This window comes from Cupressus sempervirens, chromosome 4 (genome assembly GCF_028749045.1).
Source record: "Cupressus sempervirens isolate cs-2001-9-10 chromosome 4, ASM2874904v1, whole genome shotgun sequence".
Taxonomy (NCBI): Eukaryota; Viridiplantae; Streptophyta; class Pinopsida; order Cupressales; family Cupressaceae; genus Cupressus; species Cupressus sempervirens.
This window is the reverse complement of record NC_143121.1, coordinates 220,095,578-220,121,074: the sequence shown is the minus strand read 5'-3', so window position 1 is coordinate 220,121,074 and position 25,497 is coordinate 220,095,578. Positions and strand designations below refer to the sequence as shown.

General features: G+C 35.7%; 1 protein-coding gene across 6 annotated transcripts in view; it reads right to left on the bottom strand.

Moving 5' to 3' along the window:
• LOC149560793 (inositol-pentakisphosphate 2-kinase-like) overlaps positions 1-25,241 on the bottom strand; it is a 90,022-nt gene extending 64,781 nt beyond the window's left edge. For 2 of the 6 annotated variants that reach the window (XM_089824815.1, XM_089824814.1), the window contains exon 1: positions 25,026-25,241. The gene's annotated coding sequence lies outside the window, so the exon portion shown is untranslated. Of the gene's footprint in view, positions 1-23,008; positions 23,155-24,439 lie in introns of those variants that run through there. The other 4 variants (XM_089824817.1, XM_089824818.1, XM_089824816.1 and 1 more) reach the window with 4 other exon arrangements.
• Between the last annotated feature and the right edge of the window lie 256 nt (positions 25,242-25,497).

Sequence of the window (25,497 nt, the reverse complement as noted above, 5' to 3'; positions counted from 1 at the left end):
CTTTTTCTTCGTCTTCAACTGGCTTGCCAAAACATGTGAAGAACTACTAGCCTCTATCTCATGCGAAGAAGCATCCAACTATGCCTGATACTCATTTTCTACAAAGTCCTGAATGCTCACTTTCTAATCAACCATACTATCCTCAAACATGACAGTATCCTCAACTGCTGTAACTTCATCCAGCCCAACTGTACTGGAATCACTATCTATGTCAATCACGCAGTCCAGTGTGCCTAAGATATCACCTTCTGATGCAACTAGCTCAACCTGCACAACATCTGTAACCACTTCTGCCTATGAAGATGATGCAAATAAACCATTACCTGAAGATGTGCTAATGTCTCCCTGTATCGAATCAGCATGTCTGTTAAAATCCTCATGCAAGTTTCTGCCTATCATAGGAAAAGTACTTCGATCCTTAGGCCTATCAATCGGGCTCTTTAACCACGTACATGCCATAGGTGAAACATTCCTCTTTTTTGTCCAAACCCACCATAAATCTTCTGCCAAAAGTTTAGAAATTTCATCCTCCTCCTCAAACAAGATTGTGAACATGATAGAGTGCATCGATGCTAATATGCTGCTGGGATGAAACTCATCCATAATATTCCAAAATGTGTTAAACATCTTGCGAATGTCACCGATACAACCTATTGCCAACATAATTCTTTCAAATCTAAACCTTGCAAATACTTCAAGTAATCTTGCCCTTTTTGTGAAATAAGGGTCTCGGATGTTGTCCAACTTTTCGAAGCTTTTTACCATGGCGTGAAGTATCTCTCCCATAATCTGATCATCATAAGAATTAAGGCCAGCTATTATCCTCATGATTTCAATAATGCAAGAGAGAGCTGCAAGTCTTATCACCTCATCATGATGTCTCAATAAGCGGGGCTTAACCAACAAACCAAATGCTGGAGATAAAGTTGTTCGCATAGCATCGGGTTTTGATTGATCAATCTTGCCTAAATAATTTTCCAACTCCAAAATTTTTAGAAGGTCCTCTGTTCGCTGAAATGGGCAATCTAATTTCTTCTTTGCATTGTGCATTCTTTCTTCCAAATCCCTATCTCCTGTTGAATTCATTCTGAAATAACCCAGTCAGGCTAGCAGGAAACCGCTCTGATACCATTGTAATGACCCTGCTCAAATATGATCCCAAAATGCTGATAAAGGTTCAACAAAACACTTTGCATACAAGGGTCATATGACTGATATAAAATTCAGTTTGCTTTTATGGCTCTTTCCTTCACTTAGCATCAATAAGAATGCTTGCAAAAAGACTCTGAATTGATTAAACAATGACCTAACATGAATGTGCAACCTATTTTGACAATATTCAATGCATATACGTGACTGAAACTACTTGCAATATGCAGCTACAGCAACTAGTAATTTTGACAAACACTTGGGATGCAAAATTATAACATTATTTATCCCAAAAAGAGAACCTACAGCCAATTGACATTTTGCCAAACAATTGGTATGCAAACTAATAAACTGATCATGAATGATAAATACATATTCAATTACACTATATCAGACCAGCAACTTATGTCTCATTTATTGCACATAAAATGTCAACTACAATGCTAGTATGAAATGGCCAAGACTCTTGGCTTACATCCGCAAGAATAATGCTTAAATCTGTTACAAACTTTCACCTACAGTCTTACCTTCTAATATACATCTAAATGATAAGAACAATGCATGTAATATCCAAAGGAACCTGATTGTAGATGGCTGTAATAATTTTCTCCAATGCTGCCTTTCTGCTTGGCTTTTTCCGATCTGCTTTTTCACTTGCTTTTTTTCGGATCTGCTTTTTCGCTTTGCTTTTTTGAACTGCTTTTTCGGATCTGCTTTTTCGGATTACTTTTTCGAATCTGCTTTTTTGGGCTGCTTTTTCGAATCTGCTTTTTCGGATTTGCTTTTTCGGATTGCTTCCAAAAACTCTAACCCTTAGATAGTCTGAGTATACAAATTAAGCTCAACTTGAAATGGCTGAATACCACTTCCAAAGTGCAACCCTTCAGAAGATCTTTCACTTCCTCAATTATGCGATCTATTGGGAGGCATCGTTCCCAAAGACCAATAGACTATTTGAAACCCTTGGCTTCACAATAGACCATGTGATTGTATTCACAAGCTGATGTCAAGAGAAATGATAAAAACTGGATGATGAAAATGAAGCCCAAGATGCCTATTTATTCTTTTTCTCCACTTTCTCCAGAAACTTTTAGAACATTATTTTTATTTTATTTATTGAGTGACTTTATAAGATATTTTTCGAGTCACTTTATTAAATTAATTAAATATAAAGTTACCTTTTTAATATTTATTTATTTGATAAATTTATAAATAATTAACTTAATACCACTTATTTATTTAATTAAAATAATTAATTAGTCATCCTCATAAAATATTCATTATTTTGGACAATTTAATTAATTAAATTAATTAAATCAAATTACCGCCAAAACGGGGACATTACATTCATGGTGAATTGCTTAATATTGCTTTGAAGTGTTGCATGGTTTCCTCAATCTTTCACTTGGAGTACATTGCTTTTCATGTTGAAGTAGTTTAGTTATGAAGTTGCATCTACTAGAGTCTGAGTCATCCATAATTCCTTGCATTCATCGTTAGAAGTAGAAGTAGGAGTTTAGTCTAAGTTAAAGTTGAAATGGAAGTTGGAACATCAAACTACATTTCTATTGCACATTCTAAAGCCATATCTTTAGATGTGCAAGAGTTGATATCCATTGAATTAATATGTAACCCCCCTTGTGATTACCAGTAAATCACATTATTTCACCACAATAGAAAGAACCTTGAAGTCATTTCATGATCTTACTTTGCAAGCTTAGCATGAGAGATGACCTTATACCACAAGGGGATTTAGTATCTGGTGTTTCATTATGGTGCAGGAGCATCCAAGGGTAGTCAGCAATCCAATATGCAGGAGCATCAAGCTTGGATTTGTGGACTTATAGTTCACACGGTTGGGGATATATTTGAGACATATTGGTGGACCTTTTCCTATGTGCGCATAATGTTGTAGAAATCGTCTTGGAGTTGGAGCCTTTTTAGTGGTTGTTGGTAACATGTTCCTAATTTATTGGCAAACTTTGGAGATTGTTTTCACGAGCTTCAATTCGTGGGAGTTGGATTATGCGCTTTTGGATTTAATTGTTGGATGGCAGGTAGATCTATGTCTAAGTATGCATACTTTTATGTTGTCATATGAGTTAGTTATGCATTGTAAATGTGGAGCCTATCCTAAGTATTTATTTAATTTAGTATGTCGGGCCGACTTGTATCGAGTGTGTATTTAATGTATGTGTTTATTTAATGTAACTTGCTAGGCCGACGTGTGGCTTGGTTTAATATAAGTAGAGGGTCTTGTGATGTCTTAAGTCATTCAGTGCAACATGGAGAAGACAAAATAGCTGAGAAGAGTGAAGTTTAGAAGAGCTAATAGCTAAGTGATGGCTTGGGAAACAAGAAGGTTGATTGGTGGCTTGCGAACACAAGTTTAGATTCTTCTTGGAGTTCTCTACCAGATTGTGGGTTCGGGATAGCTAGGAGTTGGATCTTGTGAGGTCTTGCAAAACTGTTATTGTAATTGCTTTGTATTTAGTCGTAACTTGGAAGGCCTTACAATCGGGCATGTTGGATGTCAATCTATTGATTCTATTATGAGAATTGGCATTGTTGTGGATCTAAATCTCTGTGTTATTGTTTATATTCCGTAGTAAGGTTATTTGGGGCTAGGTCATCTCCTTTGGAGACTCACCTGCCTTGTACTAAATCAAGTGGTATAAGAGTTGGTTGATCTTGTAGAGCCAGTTGATCCTATGGAGCCTCTGAAAAGATTGAACCCTCGAGCGATTGCAGACCTTTGTGATGCTATGGAGACTAAGATTTTAGAGAAGGTTAAAGCAGACTTCATATCTGAGATGGAGCTGACAAAGAATGATATAATCGTTGAGATCATGAGAGCTATAGTTGGTGTACCTCGGACTCTGGGTACTGAAGATGGTTATGAGAAAGCTGCTAAAGACTTTGAAGTTGCTAGATCTAGTGGTGACGATAGAGTTGATCGAGTGGAGAGAACTGTGGAAGACAGAACTAGATATGGAGCTTGCTTAAAGCTAAAGCATGAGATGGATGTTTCCAATTTTTCAAGTACTTTGAATACTGAAGACCTGATTGATTGGATTGGTGAATTGGAAGACTACTTTGAGTTAGAGGATATTAGAGATCCGCTTAAAGTGAGGTTGGCACAAGCTAAGTTGAAAGGACATGCTGCTTTATGGTGGAAAGAATTGCAAAGAGATAGAGAAGAGGAAGGTGAAATGAAGATCGCTAGATGGAGATTGATGGTGACAAAATTGAAGGCTAAGTTCATTCTCGTTGATTATAAACTTGAATTGTTCAAGAGGTTGCAGAATCTGAAATAGAAGGATGTGTTTGTAAAAGATTATACTGAGGAGTTTTACAAGTTAACAATTCGATCTAGACATAGAGAACTTTCCAAGGAAAAGGTGGTTAGACATATTAATGGTTTGAGGTTCAATATTCAAGATGAGATTGGCATGTTGAAGGTTGATTCGGTTGAGGATGCTTATTAGGGGAGAGGACGCAATAGTGGAGTGGGGTCCAATAGTTGATCACCCTATGGTGAAAATAGATTCCAATCTTCCAACACATTTTGACTATATATTGTAATTAATTGATCTATTTGTAAATATATAAAAAAGCTAAATGTTAATGAAAAATATAACAATACTTGAACACATGAAAACTTATAGATGTTATAGAAAAAATAAATAAATGAATTCATTAATGAGTGAAATAAATAACTTTTTGTCTCAAACAAAATATCATAGCTATCTAATATATGTATTTCACTCAAAACATAATATGCTCACTTAAATAAACATTGATATCTTAGTGTACACATACTATTCTTATGTGTAAAACTATTGGGGTAGCAATGTATATGCATAAAGTAAACCATATCAATAATATGCATCATCACAAATATAAAAGGTAAATACCAATAAATGCCTTGTATTTTCTCATGAAATGTGTGAGATTGTCAAAAAAAAATTAGTGTCCAACTAATAGTCCCTGTGTCTTGGATATAGGTTGTATTTTATATAATAATGTGTTATTTTTATAACAACAAATAATCTTTTTATGTTGAAGTATTTATCCTTTTGTGTTATATATAAAAGTTATATATAACAAATATTTATGATTAATAATAACTATTTGGTCCATTTAAGTTGCATATATGTTACTTTTCATATAGTTATACAATACTTTATTAACAACAAATGATAATTTTAAATTCAATTAGTAGAGATTTTTAGATTAAGCTTTGGTCGAATGTTCAAAAAGTCACTTTTTAGACACATTTCACTAGGTGCACTATGTTAACGAGTTGCGTGATGAGTCACACTTTCAAATCTTGGTTGTAGGTAGTTCAATGTCCATTTTACATTTCAAAAAAAAAAACGAAGGTCTTACGACATCTCGTGTAACAGCTACATGTTGACGAAGTTAGCCCTCACCACTACTAGTTCCTCTCCCCTAGTATGTGCTAAGGGTAGAAGAAAAGTTGAAGAGAAGACATCAAGATAATTCCCGAGGAAAGGAGAAGACGGAACACTCTTTCAATGACAAATAGATTGTGGAGGATGAATCAAAACCAGTTGAAAATAAGACAAGAACAAGTAGAGGTGCATTTAAGGGTACTTGTTTCAAATGTGGTGAAGGACACAGATCTATTGAATGTCCCAATGCTAATGTAAAGGTTAGTGAGAAAAGAGTTGTTGTGGTGAATGAGAATGTGGATTCAGTGAATGAGCCCAAGGTGGAGGATAATTTGTTGATTCGGAGAGTATTGCTTGGTAAGAAGATGCTTGAGCCTTGTGATAGGAGGGACCTGTTCAACACTCGTTGCAAATCTAGAGGTAGTTGCTAGAATGTGATTGTGAATGGTGGTAGTACCGATAACCTTGTTGCTAAGGAGGTTGTTCAGAAACTTAGTTTGAAGAGGGTGAGACATCCTTGTCCTTATAGGATTAATTGGCTGCAAGAGGAACATGCTTTGGAAGTGAGGGAGTAGTGTCTTGTGATTTTTCAGATTGGCCAATATGTAGATCAAGTGCTATGTGATATTGTGGACATGGGCAGTTGTCACATATTGCTTGGTAGACCTTATCAGTATGATTGCAGAGCAGTGCATGATTGTGTCAAGAATGTGTTTACTGTTGAGAAAAGTGGCAAGAAGTTTTCCTTGATTCCTTTGCAGAATGTAGAGCTCTATAGGAGGAACCTAACTTTTGGTAGGAGAATTGAGTTGAAGGATTCTGAAAGGGTTAGAGATCGGCGGGGAAAGAAAACTTGTTGCACATCAAGGACAGAGGTGAAGATGATAGTTGTAGAAAGGGAGTTGCTGAAGTGGAACAAAGGCAAGAGTACACAAGTGGATAATGTGAAGGACATGTATGTGAAGAACCAATTCGGGGTTTATGTGTTGAACCCTGGAACATGTTCTTCTAGATGTTAAGAACATCTTTTCTTCACACCTAGGGTGTCTGATGCAAGAGCATCTTGGGGTAGTCAGCAATCCTATATGTAGGAGCCCCAAGCTTGGAGTTGTGGACTTATAGCTCGCGCAGTTGGGGATATATTTGAGACATACTGGTGGACCTTGTCCTGTGTGCGAATAATGTATGCAGTAATCGTCTTGGGGTTAGGGCTTTTTTAGCAGCTACTAGTAACATATTCCTAATTTAATAGCGGACTTTGGAGATTGTTTCCGCAAGCTTCGATCAGTGGGTGTTCGATCATGCGCTTTTGGATTTGAATAATTGGATGACACATGGATCTATGTCTAAGTGTGCGTAGTTTTGTGTTGTCATATGAGTTAGTTATGCATTGTAAACTTGGGGCCTGTCCAAAGTATTTATTTAATTTAATCTATCTGGCTGACTTATGTCTTGAGTGTGTATTTAATGTAACTTGCTAGGCCGACCTGTGGCTTGGTTTAGTATAAGTAGAAGGCCTTGTGATGTCTTGAGTTATTAAGTGCGATATGGAGAAGACAAAGTAGGTAAGAGGAGGAAATTTTAGAAGAGCTAGTAGCTAAGTGTTGGCTTGGGAAACCAGAAGGTTGCTTGGTGGCTTGCATGTAAAAGTTTAGATTCTTCTTGGAGTTTTCTACCAGATTGTGGGTTTGGGATAGCTAGGAGTTGGATCTTGCAAGGTCTTGCAGAACTATTATTGTAATTGCTTTGTATTTGGTCGTAACCAGGAGAGCCTTATAGCCAAGTATGTTGGATGTAAATCTATTGATTCTATTATGAGAATTGGCATTGTTGTGGATCGAAATCTTTATGTTAGTGTTTATATTCCGTTGTGTGGTTATTTGTTGGGGGCTAGGTCATCTCCTTTAGAGACTCACCTGCCTTGTATTGTATCACATTCTGAAACATTAGATGTTTGATTTTGTATGTTGTAGTGGGATAAAACTCACATCAATAGTTAGCAGAGCCACAATTACCTCATGACATAATGTTATAGATAAATACTACATAGAAGCTTCAAATCTCATTATATAAGCAACAAAAGAAAATTAGTGAGGACATGAAACCATTCAAGAGAATTCGTGCATGTGGTCTTCTTTATTGAATTTTGTGCATATGGTTTTGTGAAGGTTATGGTAATTAGAAGTGGCACTTATTTCTATAGCATCTAAAAAAATCTATTTTCAATTATGCTTTGATGGATATCAATAACCTACTCGAAAGCTCCAAATTGAGCAAAGTTAAGCGGGATATTGGTTCATTTATTTGAAAAAGTTTCTAAAGCCTTCTCAACAACCACATTTTGCATGCATATCTACCATATATATGTGATCCTAACAGATTCAAAAAGTACGTAAAGCTACAATTTGCAACACATGGAGAAGTGTTCCGAGCTGGTAATATACTTCAATAATTGTTGCAATGCTTGATAAAGAAATGAACACAGGCTCACATTTAGCCTTGTTCAATACATTTGAAAGATAGCATCAATGTTGAAAATTTTGAAACATAGCTTCAAGTTTTCAACATTTTATATATTGACAACATGATATTTTAATGCCTACAATTGCACTTATACGTCGAGCCATATATACATACATATGTGTGTGTATAATTTTATATTGAAAGGAAAAAGAGAAACACATGATTTTAAATTACACATGCACATGTATATATATACATAGGCATAGGTGTACATACAATCATAAGTGGCATCAAATAACACGATGCCAATATAATTATATTTTGTATATTATATCAACCTTGAGCAAGTATAGTTATATGCCTCTCATCGATTCCATGATGTTGAGATATTGCCACCCCAATATCAGCTATAATCTTCTTTTCAAATTCGTTTAAATATTTTTTAGTAGTTCCACGCTATGCCACTCCGTTTTTTGTAATGGAGAGAATGTGCAGTGTTATATGTGAGCATGCTGCTACCAAAGGGTGCTCTCTCTCTCTCTCTCTCTCTCTCTCTCTCTCTCTCTCTCATAAGTATAAGGACTCTGAAATCTTAGCAAAGAATATCTATTACACGGCATTTGATATATCATCATTCTTGTTGCACATATGGCACCTCAAACTGCAATTAACCACAGCGAGTGCTCATAGTTCATAAAGCAAGCTTGTGACTAAAGCTCTTGGTCACGTGTTGCGATCACCCAACATGAATATCAATTCCCAGGTCATGCTATCATTGCCATAATTCACTTTTACACGCATTCCATCCTTTTTTTAATACCATTGTTAATGAATGATCATACTAATGTTGTACATCCACGATTCAAGGATTAGAAATACTAGCATTATCCGAAGGCCTTGAATAATGATTTAGAGAGCACAGAAGCTATTTTATTTTCCTTCATATTTCTATTTTGGGTGCATCAGGTGATGGAAATCATACAGACCGTATAGTTCTGATCAGCTTTTATTATTCTGATTTCTAGTAATCACAGTCAATGTGTATCGTGTACAACAAATATATATAGAGCTTATCCTAATATTACTCAAGAGATATGCTTATACAGTGGTATAATCTATATGCCATTGAGATAAGACCCAAACTTAAGTAGGAATTCTGATTGCTATACTTAAATGCAATGTATACATTGAGACCTCCCAGGATACACCCTAGACAAGGAAGGTCAACCACGAATGGGTAAGGAAGAGAAGTATCCCTGCAAGAATAACCGAAAAATGTCAAAATGAGAACAATGAACAGCTTAAAACTGCATATGTCGGGTCAGTTCATGATCGTCCAAATATAAATTTTCCGGTAATCAAGTCGAGTGGTGGGTGATCAGGCTCATACACTACCCATCTAAATCCTTTGCCAAGACAGGTTAGAAGCATGCTTGCCGCATTTGATCACCATAGGTCTAGGTGCTAGGTGACAAAGGGGAGGTTGATGGAGGGAATCCACTGCGTTGTCTGCTGCTTAGCCGACACTCTAACACCAGGATGCTCGAATGACAAAACCATGGTGCTCCAAGCCTAAACCGGGGTAGGGAGGGCCTTTAGTATAAGAGATCGTGTGGGGATAAGTTAAGGTCCGCGCTTGGGAGGTTAAGCCTGTGCCAATGCTTCTCCTCTTCACCAAATGCTGAGGCTTGCGAAACACATTAACAAATATCGACACTTGTATGATTCTTGAACTTGTGTAAGTTCCCTCATCTTATGTTCATGTTATTCCTCGAATTGTATATTTATTTAGTTATGTTCATCATAGTATCAAATGATTATGGTAGAAGTGGTTATGGAAGTTATATTAGTCTCTTTTCATATAATTAGGAAAGGGATTTTTTCTTAACTGTTGTTTACATATTCTTGTATATTGAACTTAGTTGTTCGTTTTCTTTCTAAATGAAGTAACCAATATAACTGCCTTTTGTCCTTCTGTCATGAAGGATAGATTTATCTCTAGAATTAATCTTTTTTTCTAGCATACAAAAAAGGTATGTTACATTGGTGACATTAGCAAGCTCATAGCCCCAAAAGCTAAAGTTTCCCCATGACAATCCCTAAATATAAAACCTACACTAGACTTCCCTCCATCCTTAATCGAGGCTCCATCAAAAATTGGCTTTCACCCACCCTAGGGAAGGTGCAATCCATCTAACATTTGATCTTTCCACTTTCTTCCTACCGGTGGCTTCCTACTTGCCTATTCTATACTTCAAACTTGGCCATGTTGATTGCCAGATTTCATCCTTATTAGACAAAGGTACATGTAGGGAAGTATTCCAAGGAGCTAGATTAACACTTTCTTCTATTGCAAGATAAATTCTTAAGAGGGTTTTCTCCAAAGGTTCTTCCTTTCCTTGAAAAAGGTGCCTATGTCATTCCTTCGACAGCTCCCATATGATGATCGATGGGCAAACTTGCCAAATGCAAGAAAAGACCAAACGAGGAAATTTACGAGGCCAACAAAAAAACAAATCCTTTAGTGTTCTTGGTAAAGGTCCATGCCAACCCAATTTCTTTTGAACCATAGCCCAAGCAGCCAAGGCTACCTTACAATTTAGTACCAAATGATAAGCATCCTCACCTTCTTCCTTTTGCATACTACATCTTTGTTACATCCCAAAATTTTGACTTAATTTTAAACTTGTTCATAACAATTGGATTTAACAAATTATTCTTTCATGATCATGTGAAATAGGTAGTTATTTATATAAGTTGTATTAATTGTTAATGAAGATGGTCGTTAACCATTAACTGTAATTAGAAGATTAGCAATTGCTTGATTTGAATTATGATTAATAATTTAAATCTTTTTTATTATATGAAATTATTACAGAAATTTGTTATTATGGCGAAGTGGTTTCTTGGGTGATTGCAGAAGAAGACAGAGAGGAGGGGAAGCATTGCTAAATGGGATCATCAGAATGGGATGTTCACTTAGTTCAGTCATCAAGATCAGCAGGTATGACCTTAAACTTCCTTGGAAAGGACACAACGACTTGAACACAGGATACATTTGTGGGACCTGCATGAGCTATTAAGAAAACAATCTAAGAGAGCATAAAATAATCTAATTAAAATATAAAAACATACCTCAAGGGAATTTAATTGATCTTTCATCATATTATTATAATATATATGTATATACGTACATATAAATATCACAAGGAAATGGCACCACTATATTATAATAATTTAATAAAATGATGTCACCCCATTGATATACTTACATGAATGTATGTAAATATATATTATAATAATGGTTGAATTATAATCTTTCCAACTCTTTCTTCCAACCTTTTATTTTTTCCCTTTCTTAACAATCGATTTAACACTTGGAAAATTGAATTGGCACATAATCCTTTAAACCGGTGGAAGCCAAGAAGTCGCAGCTTGTTCCTTTATATGGAAGCCGTGAGAGGAGTCAGGCAACATATTCCTTTTCCCCTCTTCTTTCTACTATTGCGTTTCAAACTTCATTGCCTTCACACCCGACTTCTCCTCATCATATCAAATTATTTACTTCAACCGATACCTGCAATACCATTCACTAAAGCCTTGATCAAGCAGTTCGAATTGCTACTCCTTGCCGTGCAAGCATTCCGGCTAAAGATCAGAGGTTATATGTACTGAAAGTGACGTCTTAAGCAACTGAAGGGAACCAAACAGATTGCAAGTTCTTCAAAACAATACCAAATTCTTAGCAGGTCTTGAGTTACCTTTCCAATGTTTTTGAATACAATTTCTATAACAGCCGGCTATGCACAGGAATCTCCTTTCTTTATGATTGTGATCATGTTATTTATCTTGCTAAATAATCTCTGTGAATTATAATGAATTTTCTTCATACTTTCATAGTATTTAGGATCATCATAAAAGAAGTTGAATAGTATATCTTAAAGAATAATTTCTAAATGTAATACGAACATGTATGAATGTTGTTGATCTCAAGAACAAGCTTTATTTTGTCACAAATCTTGATAAAAGATATCAAGAGCGGAATGCTCATAACTTTTCAAAACGCCTGGGATTCATCGGCAATATAGCCATGAAATGGTGAAGAGGTGTAAAAGGGTAGACAGCTCATAATCTTTCAAAACACCTAGGAATCACTAGCTGAGTAGCCATGTATGGTGAAGAGGTGGAATAAATCTGCAAGAAAACAAAAGAGAGATTAAACATGAATAATTTAAATGAAATATATTAAATAGCTCATGCTCATCCCTATAATGAAACCTGTTGTCAAGTCGAGCGGTGGTGATCAGGTCATTGAACCCATCGGAAATCCTTGGCCAAGGTAGTTTATAGGCATGTTTGCCATCTAATGATCACTTGATGTCAGTAGCGTCAATTATGTAAGCATGTCTGTTTCATAACTGAGCAGACATTCTAAACACCAGGATGCTCATGTGGTTGCACTAAGAACATCCCAAGCTTGATCCCAAGGTAGGGAGGGCTTTTCTAATTTAATAGAATGTATGAGGATAAGTATGGTCCGAGGTTGGGAGGTTAAGGCCATGTCAATGCTTCTCCTCTCACCAAAGCCGAGGCTTGCACAACCAGCTAAAGATCCTCCAGATGAATTTTGCATGTTCTTTCCTTCTTCCTTGTTAAGCATTACTTACTTGTATGAAGAAAGGATAGTTGATCTTATTATTTCAGTTGATCATAAATGTAGTTATTTTCAGTTGATAGTTTAAATAGTTAATTCAGTTGATCATAAATACAGTTATTTTTAGTTGATCGTTAAATTAGTTATTTCAGTTGATCATGAATACAATTATGTTTAGTTAATCGTTAATCTAGTTATTTCAGATGATTAAGAATATTGTTATCTTCAGTTAGTCATTAAATTAGTTAATTTCAGATGAACATTGATATGGTTATGTTTACTTCAATTAATTGTTAAAAATAGTTAATGTCATATGAAAAGGATTTTCAGTTGGCTATTTATGAATGTTGGAAATTCTCTATTTAAACTGTCTTTGTTATCAATATGAAAAACCGTTTGTTACAATCTTGAAGGTCCATGCACACCAAACCTTTGGCGTCTGTCATCAATGAGAATTCTCCTTTTTGTCGCAAGCCAAGCAAATGACCCCCGCCTTTGGAAGGTAATTTTTCCTCCAAAATAAATTTATGGGCCACTCCTCATCCAGAACTTCATCAGGAAGAATCTGATAACCAATCTTGACAGAGTAATTTCCACTCTTTGCAGCACAATAAATTAATTTGTCTCCATTTCTAGTTCTCAAAACTTTTCTACTGTCAAAGAGATCTTGCAATGTCCTCTTCCAATGGGCGTCCAAATTCACATGATCTAGAATTTTCCATCTCCGCCCCTCACCATATGGCATCACCACTCTTTCCAAATAATCAGCAAACTTAGAACTCCAGAGCTGTTCCAAACAAATTCTAGCTTCTCTCAAGTTATGATCCATCCCAATTGCAAGGTAGCCTCCCCAAGAATCAGTCCAAAAGTTTGCCAAGAGTCCATTGCCATTTTGCCATAATAAATTATTGATAATTAAAGGTCTGCAATCTAATAAGAAGTTCCAAATAGCAAAGCCCCCAAGGGGATTTGTGATGGTTAAGATTAGACTATCCATTTGGGAATCTAAATAATTAGCTAGAAGAATCTTAACCCAGAGGAGTTCGAGATTAGCATTCATCTAATGCTTCATCAGCACCTAATGCTTCATTCATGAGACTCCAATTCCTTAGCCCAGCACCCCTATGATTTTTAGGTTTAGAAATTTTGTCCCACGCAAGTAAGGTTTTTTTCTCTTCCTCATTCCCCCATTCCAAAAGAATTTTCTCATTCTTTGTTCTATGATTTTGAAAAAAATGGGGATCTTGAGACAACTCAGTTAGAAGACTAGAATGGCTTAAAAGCATAATTCTCCCAGCCAAGGTGAGCCATTTGCTTCTCCAGCCTTTCATCCTTTTGATTCAATTATCCACCTAATTCTGCAATAAATTTGCCTTGGAAGCCCCTCCAAACAAAGGAATGCCCAAGTATCTAGTAGGTAAACACCAATCCTGATGCCTACTACAAGACTGATTTCCAATTGTAACACCCGAGGTGTATTAAAAAAGTAAATTTCAGATTATGCAAATTTATGGATTGGCCTGATATCTCACTATAATCATCCAAAGATGCTTCATAGCTCCGGCCTTTTCAAGTTTTCAACATTGACAATTCTTCATAATGTAAATTACCTACGTAAATTCACTTGCTAAGTTAAGCAAGCTGCAAAATATGATAATAGGTAAGGGTCTTAGGCTCCATTCCCTAGTGTCCAAACAAAAGATCCATTCGAGAAAGCCATTCAATGCATAATTCAAATGAAGCATTCAATGCTCTCAAAGGAAACAAAATCTTCAGAAGAAAAATAAAACTGGAACAAACATTAATTTTGATTCAATGCATAATTCAAATGAAGCATTCAGTGCTCTCAAAGGAAACAAAATCTTGAGAAGAAAAATAAAACTAGAACAAACATTAATTTTCTATCAGCATTTTAAAGCAATGTTTATCAATGAGCATGAATTTAAATATATCTCGGTAAATTGGCAGAGCCACAACTACCTCATGACATGACATACTAGATAGATACTACAAGGAACTTCAAACCTGATATACAAGCTAAAAAGAAAATTAGTTAGAACTTGAACTCATTCAAGAGAATAAATGCATGTGATCCGTTTTATGGAATTTTATGCATAAGTTTTTGTGAATGCTGTGGTGATTGAAAATGACACTGATTCCTACAACATCTGGAAAAAAAATCATAATTTCAATTATGTTTTGATGGATATCCATTCCCTATTCCAAAGCTGCAAATCCAGGCAGCATGCTGGTTTACACTTGCTTTGAAGTTTCTAAAGCCTTTTCAATAATGCATTTTGATGTGCTTCCACATTTTACACACATATCTATAATATATGTGTTCTTTACACACATATATATGACAATTTAAAGTATTAGTTAATGAAGTACTGCAATGGCAATTAAATAATTGATTTATGAAACTGTGCATGACATTCAGCTCTTGGTTTTACACCAAGAAAATTAAATTGAGATAGCTCACAAGACTTGTATATCTTAGAGTGGAGCAAGTTCTGTGGAACACACATACCAAATAGAAGAGAAGATTGATCTCTCTTAAATGGCACATTTTAAACTTAGATTGAATTGTGCACAAAAATATATAAATTTCTGATAAGTAAAACTGTGCTAGCACTTTGCACATAGAATCTGCATATGTCTGACCAAATTTGTCAATTTGGAGATAACATAAATAAATTATTATTTTGGGTGAACGTCAATTATGTAGGTGACAATACAGGCATTATTGTTTTCCCCATACGCATCTCATGATATCTGATGAAATTGTGACGTTCAAAGATGTCCCTATGGCTAATGCCAAAAAACAACATACTCAAAAAGCTTACAAAAAGATTCAATGCTAATGCAGATTAGGGAAGCTCTTTCATTCAATGCTCCTCAAGTTGCAGGAAAACCAGTACAAGTGCCACATTATATTAACTGAAAAATTAGTTTAAAATACAGACTAATTGTGCATACTTGTTTTTTCGGGGCCTTCTCGTTTTCTGGTTTGCAAAAATGGTCCAAACTACAGTACCAAACAAAAGAGCAGTTGAAAGAATTTCCAAGGGTTTGTAATATTTGGCATGCTGTAGGTCACTAAAGTCAATCATCATTGCACGATGGACATCTATGAGAGCAAAGTGATACAGTTTTCCCTGTGAGTTTTAAAGAATAGCATTTTTCCCATTGAGATTTGATTTCTCGAATTGTGAAGTAAATTACTCCCAGAGATTTTACAGATTTGGGACCTCAGAGCATCCCCAAAATATGTGCCTTTAGTATACACTGACCTAGATGACTTATACCAGGTATAGGTCAACCCAGATTAACCTATATAGCTCATGGTTAGTAATTTTGGGCCCTGAATCCAATTTAAATTTCCAAGGTTCCCACTTATTTTAGTTGGCTCCTATAGGAAGTAATCTAAAATTTTCACTATAAAAGCATGCCATTGACTTCATTTGGAAACATGAATGAACATAATATGATGATGCAATCATCGTGGACATCCCAATTTGACATAGAGATTGCAAGGTGAAAGCAAAGGGTTTGAATTCATCCATTCAGTGCCAAAGGGAGCTTATCCTCTATATCATTCAAATCAAGAATTGAAACAACAATACAAACCATGAAATTGCAAAGGGATTATAAAGATCGTTAGAGTGCTTTAGCCTTGGGGGCTTGGTATGATTTCTATACTATTTTCATATCTAATTCTTTGTTCTTTCATATCTATATATGCACATGTACATTTACATACTAGGGTTTCACAAGTATAGAATTACATCCATAACATTTTTACATCTATGTTCTGAATTTAAGAAGTGGGCTGCAAACACAATATTTGGTGAATCAAAATACCTGTGATACCAATGTTAAGTTTTGGAAAATCTTGCAAAACTCAAAAGAGTTGTATGCAAACCAAAAGCCATCTTATTAATTGAAATTGAAAGAATATATACAATGATGGAATATCAACAGTCACCATAGCCATGAATTTGAAATGTTTATGTGGCTATAATAAAAACAATAAAATTAAACTAAAACTATTCAAAACTAGGTGTTTAATTACCCCAACTTGTCGAGGTCATAACTTTTGACCTAGAGCTCGGACTTCGAAACCGCTTACACCGTTGGAAAGAAAAACTAAAAATCTAATTTCAGTCCCTAAAACAATAAGCCTACGACTGCCTAGTTTAGGGACCGATGAAAGTTTCCGCTTGAAACTTTGGGCAGAAGACCTCCGAAAAGGCAAAATAAAGACATAGAAAAACAATTTAAAAATATGAAAAAAAATACTTTCAAACATTTGATCTTCTATAAAATTTGGATCATTCCTCCCCCCTTAAGAGGCAATGGGCCCCATTGCTCAATCTTCTACAATAGATAAGGGAATTGCACTCCAATCTGTTCCTTGGTTAACCATTTGTCCTAATGAGAGAATTGACCAGCTCGAATCACCCTATATAGCAGAATTTTCTGATTTCTCAAAGATTTCAGCATGACTTTAGTGACATGATCACACTGTGATGGAGTAGTAGGGGATGGATTCAATTCTGTAGCATGAATATGTTCAGCAGCTTGAGAGATGTCCAATAATGGAGGAAAATAGGGTCGTAACAGTGCCACATTAAAAACTGGATCTAATCCCAAAAATTGTGGCAGATCAAGTTCAAAAGCATTCTCACCAACTTGTTTCTTAATGGTATATGGTCCATACCAAATAAGACGAAGCTTTCTATAAGGTCCTTGGAGGCGCTCCATCTGAAGATGTAGCCATACCTTGTCACTAATCTGGAAATGATGGGGAGTTCTATGTTGATCATGTCTTTCCTTATACTTCTTATTGCTCTACTCTAAAATATCACAAACTTGTTGCTGTAACTGTTTGATCTTTTCAACAAATTTGTCTGTGTTATCTACCTCCTTTTCAGTATTTAGTGGCTGACTAGATTGCAAGATGGGTAGCGCTACATCTATAGGTCCCAATGGTTGATAACCCAAGACAAATCTCAAATGAACTATGTCTTATAGTAGTGTGGAGTGCAAGGTTGTAGCTATGAGCTATGCTGCACATACGGCAAGCTCTCATCCCATGTACGTGGGTGTTTGGAGTGGTACATTCGAAGGATATGGATAATCATTCTATTGACTACCTCTGTTTGGCCATCTATTTGAGGATGGAATGTTGTAGACTTTGTCAACTTCGTGTCCATTCTAGCCCGTAATGAAGACCAAAAATTGCTGAGGAACTTGCTATCCCTGTCCGAAATAACGTTTTTTGGCAGCCCAAAGTGAACCCAAACATGTTCAAAAAATAGCTTGGCGGTCTCCTCTGCTGAAATCATTTTTTTACAGGCCACCATGATAGCCATCTTAGAAAATCTACAGGCCACCATGATAGCCATCTTAGAAAATCTATCTACTACCACATATATACAATCATTTCCCCTTCTGCTACTTGGGAGCCCAACCATAATATCCATTGAAACAGAATACCATGGTTTATCAGGGATAGATAATGATAGATAAAAGCCCAATTTATGATTTGAAGGCTTTGCAATTACACATGCAACACAAGATTTTATATATAAAATAATATCATGTTTCATTTTTGGCCAATAGAAATACTTCTGGAGAATACCAAAACCAAAATGTCCTGCCACCTGGCTATAGTGTGCTTCCCATATCAGTTTCTGTCTTTCTTCACTAGGGACACATATGTGACCAATATGACAAAGTAACCCATTCTGTATATAAAATTCAGGAACATGCTTCCCTTCTAAGACTACATTGTAAATGTTATAAAAATCAAGATCATTACCATATAGTTGAGCTCAAGTTTCTGTTTGATGTCCACAAGAATCCAACACCATTGTCAAACCTATAATTGGAGGCCTACTCAAATAGTCTGCTACTTTATTAGTACTGTCCTTTTTATGACGCATGTTGAGGTGAAATTGTTGCAAATAAGCTAACCACCTCTGATGCCTATCATTCTACAACTTCCCTTGTGTTTGCAAGAACTGAAAAGGTTTATGCTCTGTATGTATCATCGTTTCCTTTCCCAAAATATAGTGCTTCCACTGTTTACAAGCCTGAACAATGGCATACAACTCCTTGTCATAGGTAGGGTGCCTTCGAATTGTTTTAGAAAATGTCTCATTATGATATGCAACGGGATGCCTGTGTTGCATGAGTACAGGCCAAGAACGTAATCTGATGCATCTATTTCTATTTCAAATGATTGTTGCAAATCTGGAAGGACCAATACTGGAGCTGAACATAATTTGAGTTTTAATTCCTCAAATCCTTTTTGTTTGTCCTCTGTCCACCGAAATTTCACTTGTGTTCCACCTTTAAGTGATTGATTAAGAGACCATGATAAATGTGAAAAACCAAATACAAATCTGCGATAGAAATTGGCTAGACCCAAGATACTGCGAAGTTCTATGAAATTTTTAGGAGGTGGCCAATCTCTGATTATTTGTATCTCTATAGGGTCCACATGAACACCCTCACGATCAATGATGTACCCTAAGTACTAGATGCTTTGCAACCAAAAGAGCACTTGTCTATGTTGGCATAGAGTTTATGAATCTGCAAACTCAAGAGTACTTGTTCAACATGTTGCAAATGTTCAGACCAAGTTCTACTAAAAATGAGGATATCATCCAAATAAACAACTACAAAAGAATCAATGAATGGTCTAAGCACATCATTCATCAACCTCATAAATGTAGCAAGAGCATTTGTAAGGCCAAAAGGCATAACCAGCCATTCAAATAAACCTTCCTTGGACTTGAATGCAATCTTCCATACATCCGTTGGATCAATTAGTACTTGGTGATATCCGCATTTCAAGTCAATTTTTGTAAAGAACTTAGCCCCCTTAAGTTGATCCAAAAGATCATCAATTTGAGGAATTGGATATCTATTTTTCACAGTAATTTTGTTAAGTGCCTTGTAATCAATACAAAGTCTCCATGTCCCATCTTTCTTTCTTGCCAAAACAACAGGGTTGCCACAAGGTGAAGCACCTGGCCTGATATGTCCCTTTTCAATCAATTCTTGAATTTGTCTCTTAATTTCATCATTTTCCATAACTGACCTCCTATATATTGGCTCATGCGGTAATGGTGTTCCTGGAACTAGATCAATAGAATGCTTGACTTGACAGTGTGTTGGGACCCTTGCTGGTGATTTAAACACACTATGGTATTTTGTCAAGATTTTATCCATCTCCTTTTGCTGGTCTACTGTTGTGGCCAGCTTAGTGCGTGTATTAAGGACAACTAACTTTTCTTTCTCAGAACAAATCATGAGTACAAAAGTTCTAGTTTGAGCAATTAAACATTTACATTGTTTAGCACTAATTAAAGAAGTTGCTTGAGTTGGGCATAACTCTGGTATTCGATATTTCTTTTCACCAAGCTTGATTGTGACACGGTGTGGTCTAGATTCATACACCCCATGCCTTTCATACATGTATGGTTGCCCCAACAAAACATCACATACATTTAAAGGTGCTACATCACAAATTACTTCATCCTTGAATGGTTTGATTGAGTATGATAGGCGATACTGCTGATTTACCTAAATGTCTTTTCCTTCGTTAACCATCCCATAGAGTATGGTTGCAGATGTCTTGTCATCTTTAAACTTAATCTCTTGGCTGTCTCCATAGAAATTAAGTTCTTTTGGCTACCACTACCAACAATAAAATGTAGAGACCACATCTGTGAATGGAACAATCCCTCTTCATTTTCACTTGGAACTGCTTACGTTGTTGCAACTATGGCATACAGGTCTGCTTCTATCACTAAATCATTATCAGGAGTTTCTATTGGTGTGGGTTCAGCTAAACTTCATCTCTTCGTATTTTTGTCATCAAGTTTTTAATTCTTCAACACTCCTTTGTGTTATGAGTTGGACTCTTATGTATCTCACTATTCACACCACATGCCCGTATCTATTTGTGTCTTTTTAGTAGCCCACCAGGTATTCTTGGGTGGATTTGAGGGAGGTTCCTTCCCTATTGGTTTTCCTCCAATTTTATTACTGCCTTCACCCCTTGGCTTATTATTTCAAAAGTAATCTCTTTTTCCTTTCTATTTGAGTTCAATTTTTGTAGCATATTTGTTAGCAGCTACCAATGTTTTAATATTCAAGAATTCCATTTCAATTTGAATGTATCTATGAAGCCCACTACGATATTTCAGAATTTGATGCTTCTTTGAATCTTCTATACCAAGTTTTGTAGAGTGTGCATGGAATGTATTGGTGTAATCTTGTACAGATTGGTCCCTCTTTTGTTGAAGCAACTGCCATTCTATATATTTTTGTTCATATACATCTTCAGGCAAGTATTGCTTCTTTTATGTATTCCACAAATTCTACCCAAGTGGGTTTATTATTAGAGAGTATTTCCAATTCTTCTCCAGCTTCGTGTTCCTTATACAATAATCTTGTTTCCCATGCTTGTTTGACATGGGTTTCAGCTTTCAAGAGGGAAAATGTTAATTTTTTCCGCATCAAAAAAATTATTTACAGAAAAGTATCATTCTAACTTGGACAACCAATTATCAACTGCATCAGCATCAACTTTTCCTTCAAAATTTGGGATATCAAAATTCACCTGTACTTTAAAAGGGGTGTTCCCATGGAACGGTGCTACTGAATTGGGTACTTGTTGGGACTTCAAAATTTCTGAAAACTTACTCATCATATCTTCTCGTTGCCTAGCCAAAGCCTCTTCCACCATCTTCTTCATAGAGTCTACCAAATTATCCAACATCTTTGGTTTTGTGCACCGCAAAGGAAGGTATTCCAACAAATTTCTTGTGGCCAATCCTAATCTTTGATAGGAAGTTCTTGTGTTAGTTGGCATACAGGAGCATTCCTGCTCTGATACCACTGATTTGAATTTAAAAAGTGGGCTGCAAACACAATATCTGGTGAATCAAAATACCTGCAATACCAATGTTCAAGTTCTGGAAAATCTTGCAAAACTCAAAAGAGTTGTATGCAAACCAAAAGCCATCTTATTAATTGAAATTGAAAGAATATATACAATGATGGAATATAAACAGCCACCATAGCCATGAATTTGAAATGTTTATGTGGCTGTAATAAAAACAACAAAATTAAACTAAAACTATTCAAAACTAGGTGTTTAATTACCCCAACTTGTCGAGGTCATAACTTTTGACCTAGAGCTCATATTTCAAAACCACTTACACCATTGGAAAGAACTAAAAATCTAATTTCAGTCTCTGAAACAGTGAGGCTACGGCTGCCTAGTTTTAGGGACCGATGAAAGTTTCGGCTTGAAATTTTGAGCAGAAGACGTCCGAAAAAAGCAAATTAAAAAAAAAACTTTTTAAAAATATGAAAAAAAAAATCCTTTCAAACATTTGATCTTCTATATTATCTGGATCAATCTAGCTCTTTATTTTCTAGATCGTTACTCTAGGATGTATGAGCAACACACGACATCTTTCTATAATGGTTATTTGTAGAGGTGGATATCACCAAATCCCTACAAAGCCACCAAAACACACATTTTCTAGATTTTCTAGGTTTTATAAGCAAAATTTGTTGGCATATTTGAGTACCATTTTCGCCAAAATCTTGGGATCCCCAAAAGTTTCATGCTCAAGTATATGTCAACCGAAGTTGATGTATACCCTTAAAATCAATTTATACATCACTACAAGTGGACCTGTACCCAAGACAAATCGCTTTTTGGGTTGTTCCTTTCAGCTTAGTTCTGGATCTATTCTATTGTGGGTACAGTCTACTGTCCAAAATATAGCTTCAAGTTTTCAGCATTGACAATTCTTCATAATGTAAATTAGCAAGAACAACTCACTCCATTCCCTAGTGTCCAAACAAAAGCTTCTTTTGAGAAAGCCATTCAATGCATAGTTCAAATGAAGCATTCAATGCTCTCAAAGGAAACAAATCTTCAGAAGAAAAAGAAAACTAGAACACACATTAATTTTCTATCATTTAAAAACAATGTTTATCAATGAGCACAAATTTGAATATATCTCAGTAAATTAGCTGAGCTACAACTACCCCACGACATGACACACTAGATAGGTACTGCAAGGAACTTCAAACCTCATATACAAGCTCAAAAGAAAATTAGTGAGAATTTGAAATCATTCAAGAGAATAAGTGTACATGTGATCATTTTTATGGAATTTTGTGCATAAGTTTTTGCGAATGCTGTGGTGATTGGGAATGGCGCTTATTCCTACAACATCTTGGAAAAAAATTCATTTTCAATTATGTTTTGCTGGATATCCATTACCTATTCCAAAGCTCCAAATTAAGCACAGCCAGGCAGCATGATGGTTTGCACTTGCTTCGAAGTTTCTAAAGCCTTTTCAATAACGCATTTTGATGTGTTTCCACATTTTACATACATGTCCAATATATATGTGAATCCCACTTTTTCTTCACACACATATAAAACAATTGAAAGGATTGGTTAATAAGGTACTGAAATGGAAATTAAATAATTGATTTATGAAACTGTGCACGAGATTCAGTTCTTGGTAAAAAAAAAGTAAACTGAGATAGCTCACAAGACTTGTGTATCTTAGAGTGGAGCACGTTTTGTGGAACATACCCAAACACATACTAAATAGAAGAGAAGATAACTCTCTCTTAAATGGTACATTTTAAACTTAGATTGAATTGTGCACAAAAATATATAAACAATTATGCTAGCACTTTAAAACATAGGATTTGCATATGTCTGACCAAATTTGTCAATTTGGAGATGGAAGCACAAAATAAATTATTTATTTGGGTTAATGTCCGATTATGTAGGTGACAATATAGACATTATTGTTGTCCTCGTATGCATGTCCCAAAGATGTCCCTATGGCTATTGCGATAAAACAACCTACTCAAAAAGCTTAGAAAAAGATTCAATGCTAATGCAGATTAGGGAAGCTCCTTCGTTCAATGCACCTCAAGTTGCAGGAAAACCAGTACAAGTGCCACATTATATTAACAGAAAAATTCGTTGGAAAATAGAGACTAATTGTGCATAGTTGTTTTTTTCCGGGCCTTCTTATTTTCTGGTTTACAAAAATGGGCCCAACTACTGTACCAAAAAAAAGAGCAGTTTAAAGAATTTCCAAGGGTTTGTAATATTTGGTAGGCTGCAGGTCACTGAAGTTAATCATCATAGCATAATGCAGATCTACGAGAACAAAATGACACGGTTTTCCCTGTGAGGTTTAAAGAGTAGCATTTTTTTAAAGCCAACTAAAAATAACATAGAATACCAAATCTGGCCGGAAACCCCTGCGTCATATGCAACCCATGGAGAAGACACAGAAAACCAGAACAGTTGCGTGCCACTAGAGGAATGGACCTAGCTTTAATGATAGCAGATCTCCACAATCTATAATAATCTAGCTAAATATTTCTGAGAACTGTTGTGCATATGTTTTTCCCATCAACATTTCAGATCAGAGAATTCTTGCATCATTGAATTCTTGCATCCTGATGATGGATTCTGGAGTATGATCTGAAACGTTGATGATAAAAGAACATATACACAATCGTTCCAAATAAAATTTAGCTAGATGTACCTAGCTTTGTCTCTCATTGGATTTAAGCTTTTTCGCACCACATTTCTCAAGTGATGTTCGGTACATACAGAATTAAATAAAATGAATTGAAAACAAAAATGCCAAAAAAAAGAGATGATGATTGAAGTATATACAGTTGAAACGAGTAGATGTCTGTGAAGCCGACAAACTCTTCCCTCTTCGCCACAGATTGGAAAGAGAAAATGCCTCTTTTGAGCAATAAGTATCAAAAGGGAATGAAGCACCTAAATTACTTGAGTATCCCTCTAGATACATATCACTCGCCAACAAAGCCACACGCCCACACACGTGCCCACTACTGAAGCTTCCATCTGGTGAAGTTTCTAGGCAGACCAATCCCATGTTGAAGACACGTCCCCCATCTAAGAAACATCATAAATACAAAACATTTTCCTCTGCTCCTCAAACAAAAAGCCATGTCCCAAAAGCGATGGGTGAATCAAGAAAAAGGAAACAACCCGCTAAAATTCAATAATCAAAATCACGGAGCTGCAGACCATAAGAAATGCAGGGATCAATAAGCTGGCAGAATTTCAAAAAAAGATAGGAAGTGTGTTTGCTGAGTGGAAACCTTAGTCAGGGACTAATAAAAAAAGACTCCATTTATTTTTCAAAACCAGATTCAAGCGCACGTCTCATTTTCAAATGACAATACACGGATGATCAATCAATGAATTTTAACATAGACAGACATCTCACCCGTAAGCCTAAGCCGATTCAACTGTTAATCTGATAGAAAACTTATCAACAATCCCCAAAATGTACTTTGCCACGTACACAGAGAATTTGAGAATAGCTTGTTTAAAATAAAAAGGGCAAAAAATTCTCTGAACTTTTCGAGCTGAAATGAGGCGGATATACTTTACTTTTCGGACTGATACTCTTCTTTTCTCACATATTTCATCGGTTCGCTTTGACTTATTTTAGTCCGCTTCCAATTTATTAGCGCATTTTCAATTATTTTTTAATGATGTCATAGCGACGTAAATTAATAATAAAATAAAAAGTTCAAATATCTAGCATAGTAAATTTTCATGTCTCCTATTCTTTCTATAGACTGGAAAACTTTGCCTTGTAGTAAATTTTCACGGCCTATTCTTTTCATATTGTTGTATCGTACTATAAATGGAAAAATATGGCTTGTAGTATGAACTATAAAAGACTTTTTCTT